Genomic DNA, 4,695 nt, shown 5'->3' with positions numbered 1-4,695 from the left:
GAAAAATCTGGAATTAACATTATTATATGAACATATTTTGATTGCCTGGATGAATTTAAGACATCCTTTCAGTGGCTACAGTATTAGGTACAGGAGAAACCTAATAAAGTGGCCACTCAGAGTAAGTCCATGGTCTTCTGTTGCTGTAGCCCATCCACTTCAAAGATTAACATGTGCATTCAGAGATGATCTTCTGAACACCACTGTTATAATGCATGCTTATTTGAGTTACTGCTGTCTCCATGTTAGCTTGAATCAGTCTGGCCATTCTCCACTGACCTCTTTCATTAACAAGTTACTTTTGCCCACAGCACTGCTGCTCATTGGAAGCTATTTTTGATTATTTTTCACAATATTCTCTGTAATCTGTAGAGATTGTTGTGCATATAAATCCCAGAATATTAGCAGTTTCTGAGATATTCAAACCACCCCATCTGACACCAACAATTATTCTGCAGTCAATACCACTTAGATCGCATTTCTTCTCCATTCTGATGTTTAGTCTGAACAACAACTGAACCTCTTTACTATGTCTGCATGCTTTTGTGTATTGAGTTGCTGCCACATCTTTAGCTGATTGGACATTTGCATTACGAGTAGGTGTCCAAGTATACCTAATAAAGTGGCTATTGAGTGTACATTTACAAGATTGTAAGACATAGGGAACAGAATTAGCCAGTTGAGCCTGTTCCACCATTCCATCATGGCTGATCTATTATCCCTCTCAGCCCCATTCTCCTACCTTCTCCCAATAACCTTTGATGCCCTTAATAATCAAGAAGCTATCAACCTCCACTTTAAATATACTCAATGACTTGGCTTCCATGGCCGTTTGTGGTAATGAATTCCACAGGTTGACTACCCTCTTGCTAAAGAAATTCCTCCTCATCTCTATTCTCTATTATGTTACTAGTGAAGAAGGTATTGGGTAATGGTAACACAAACACAGCAGAGTAGGCACATTGGTCACAAAACAGCTTGAGATGGCCACTGTGATATTGAACCACAGGCCTACCTAAAGTAATAACCTGATCAAAAATTTAACCAGAGAGAAAGACTTTGTTAACTTGGATGACTGAAAGACAACCCACTCTAAGTAGCCAAGTGAAAAGGTCACTTTGACAGTGATTATTTCTCGGAACACTGAGACTATTCACAAATCTTAATGTCAGGCAGGTTTGAGGAAAAGTCTGTATTCAGCATGAACAGTAATTGAGGGCTGGATAAGAATGGGTGTTGTTTGGGAGATGGTCAAGGGCCTGGGCACATCAGGGGAGAGGGGAGTGTGATTGAACATTCACTAATATTGAATATAATGAATAATAATTAGAATGAATAGTAAATTAAGTAACCTAATAGGAAAATGGACATCATTTAACCACTTCACAAATGAGCTTTACAAAAAATTGTATCCAAAAGTGTAAACATTTTAACCACGCAATTAAATTGCAGACCATACTCTCTGTCACCAAGTAACAAAAGTTGCACATAAAATTTCACCGTGTTCAATTAGATGTGGTTAAAATTCACTTGGATGTATCCTCTGCAGGGAAGGGCACTATAATGAATACACTTTTCTCAGGCTTTCAGCTAGGTACAGGTATTGATTTTAACTAGTGCTTCACTGACAAATTGCCATCTTCATCAGGGATGATGCCTAGGCACGTCTAGTCTGGTGGTATATATACCCCTGTCATCCATCCCTCTTGATTGGTTAACCCTCAACCAATGAGGTTTCCACTGTCCACCTTGCTTACAATTGGTTGAGGACTAACCAATCAGGAGGGATGGGCGACGGGAGTGTAAATACCACCAGACTAGACGTGCCTAGGCATCATCCCTGATGAAGACGGCAGATTTTGCCATCTAAACGTCGATTATAATCGACACCTATACCCAGCTGGAAGCCAGGGAAGAGATTATTCATCATACACACTGGGAAAGCCCCAGATCATTTTTCAAGGGCACTGTAAACCTTGCCTTTTATGTATTAACTAGGGACTCTTCATATGATAAGTTTCATTCGTGTAGTATCCTAAAAATGATTCAATGTGTCTAATAACATACTGTTATACAAAGGACACAGGAGGGCACTCACTTTCATCTCTTGTTTAAATTCATTACTAAATTTATCTCCTCTCAACTTGTACTGCATTATAAATCACTAACCTTTCGTAAAAGGTCATTCTTGTGAAAGCTCTTGTTTGTTCATGATACTTTAGCACACAGCGACATGATTCTTTTCTGAAATAAATTTGTATAGGATCAACTGTATTATAGCTCTGTAGGTGTCAAGGCCATAAATTAGAAGATTCATATTACTGGAAGAACAATAATGTGAAACCACCGAATAAAATGGTACCATGACATTCTGGTATCAGCTAGAGAGCATGTAATGCAGGACCTGGCACTGGGCAATAAGATGGGATTAATTAATTAATAGCTCTTGGCAGAGCTGACTCAAGACAGCAGTGATGGTAATGTTACTGAATTTTATATTAAGTGAGGGAATGAAGAATGAGCCCAAGACTAGTATTTTAAACTTAGATATGGGTAATTGCACTAGCATGAAAGCAAAAAAAAGCTACAGTTAACTGATAAAATAGATTTAGAAATCAATCAATCGAGATATAGTTGCAAACATTGCAGGGAATCTTTCGGAATACGCAGCGTATACATATCATTCATTCATTCAGGTGCCTTGCCGTTCGGCGTGAGCAATCATGTCTCTCCATCCATCACGGTCCCTGACCCTCCGAATTGTAGTTGTTTCCTCCCCTGTTTCTAACCATGATGTTATTCCATCTATCATCTTCATTCTCTGTCTGCCTCTGCTTCTTTTTCCTTCCAGCTTTCCAGTTGTAACTAAATGTTCTAATGTCTCTCTTCACATGATGTGTCCAAAGAATTTTGATTGCTGTTTTCTGATTTTTTTTACATAATGTACATTTTGTTTGCGTTCTCTGTAGAACTTCTTCGTTGGTTATCCTGTCCATAGATGATATGCATAGCATTCTTCTGAGGAACCACATCTCTGCTGCATTGATTCATTTTCCATTGCATTTGTGATGGTCCATGACTCGCAGCCATACATCAATATGGGAAGAATGTAGCAGCTGAGAGCTCTAAGGCGGATGTCAATTGCTATTTTCTTGTTCATTAGGATGTTTCTCATTTCAGTAAATGCTGTTCTTGCCATTGCTATTCTTGCTTCTATGCCTGTTTTGCATTTGCCATCAGATGTTACCCATGATCCAAGGTATGTGAAGTTGTGAACTTGTTTCAGGATTTCATTTCCCAATACGATCCTACAGTTTGTGATATCAGGTTTCTTTGATATTACCATTACTTCAGTTTTCCTTTTGTTTAAGTTTGGGCCAAGTCTTTCACTCTTTGTGTTGATGGTAGATACCAGTTTTTGTAAATTCACTTCACTATTTGCTATCAGTACTGTCTCATCTGCATAGCGGAAGTTGTTGATATTGTATCCTCCTATACTTATTCCAGGTAGGTCTTGTGTGGTTCTCATGATATTTTCACTGTACAGGGAGAACAGGTCTGGTAATAGAACACAACCCTGTCTGACTCCTTGCTTTATTGGCTGATATTCACCAATCTCGTTGTCTATCCGTATGGCTGCACTTTTTTGCCAGTAGAGATTCTTCTTAGATCTTTTCCGTCGATATTAATATCTTTAAGCATTTTCATGATGACTTGGTGTTTCACTGTAATCAATGAAACAGAAGTATAGGTTTTGTTGTACTTCTATTGACCTTTCGATAATATTCCTGAGAATATAAGTGGCGTTTGATGTTCCCTTGCCTTCGACAAAGCCGCACTGTTCTTCACTGATCTCTGGTTTAATTTTGTTTCTTATTCTGAGCATGATGATTCTAAGTAGAATTTTTGTGAGGTGGCTTATTAAACTAATTGTTTTGTGTTGTCCACACCCTGTTGCTCCTGGTTTCTTTGGCAGTGCAGTGAATACTGTCTTTAAAAGACCTTCTGGTACTTTGCCACTGTTGTATATTCTATTCAATAAGACTGTTGATTTCTCTACACTAAAATCTTCTAGCGCTTCATACAGTTCAACCTGAATGTTATCTGGTCCTGATGATTTCCCCTTTCCATTTTCTTCATAGCATGTTCCACTCCTTCTTTCAGTATTGCTGGGCCCTCGTTGTTGTTGCCAATATCAAAGCCGTCCTCTCGGTCTTTGTCTTTGTATAGGTCTTTGATATATGCTGACCATCCTTACATTATTTTTCCTTTTTCCATAACTGTAGAGCCGTCTTTTGCTTTTATACATCTTGTTGTGGCCCCACTTTTCTTCCGATTTGTGACCTCTTTGATCTCATCGTGCATATGTTTGCTGTTGTTGGTCTTCTGCAATTGTTCTATTAACTCACATTTACCCTAAGCCACTTTTCTTTTGCTTCCTTGTACTTGGCTGTTATCTGTGCATGCAAGGATACGTAGATTTTTTCATTTTCCTTACATTTTCTTCTTTGTTCCAAAAGATTCAAAATTTCTTCTGTCACCCATTCCTTTTTAGCTTTTTTCTGTTGTTTGGGAATCACCTCTTGTGCTGCTTGTGTTATGCTGTCTCTGAGGTTTTCCCATTGCTGTTCTATAATAGTGATGTTTTGTAGAGCCTCAAATTTGTTCTTCACTGTTATTTGGAATTCATTTTTG

The sequence above is a fragment of the Mobula birostris genome, chromosome 7, assembly GCF_030028105.1.
Source record: "Mobula birostris isolate sMobBir1 chromosome 7, sMobBir1.hap1, whole genome shotgun sequence".
In the NCBI taxonomy this organism is placed as follows: domain Eukaryota; kingdom Metazoa; phylum Chordata; class Chondrichthyes; order Myliobatiformes; family Myliobatidae; genus Mobula; species Mobula birostris.
The sequence above is the reverse complement of the archived record's forward strand: the minus strand, read 5'-3'. Positions refer to the sequence as shown.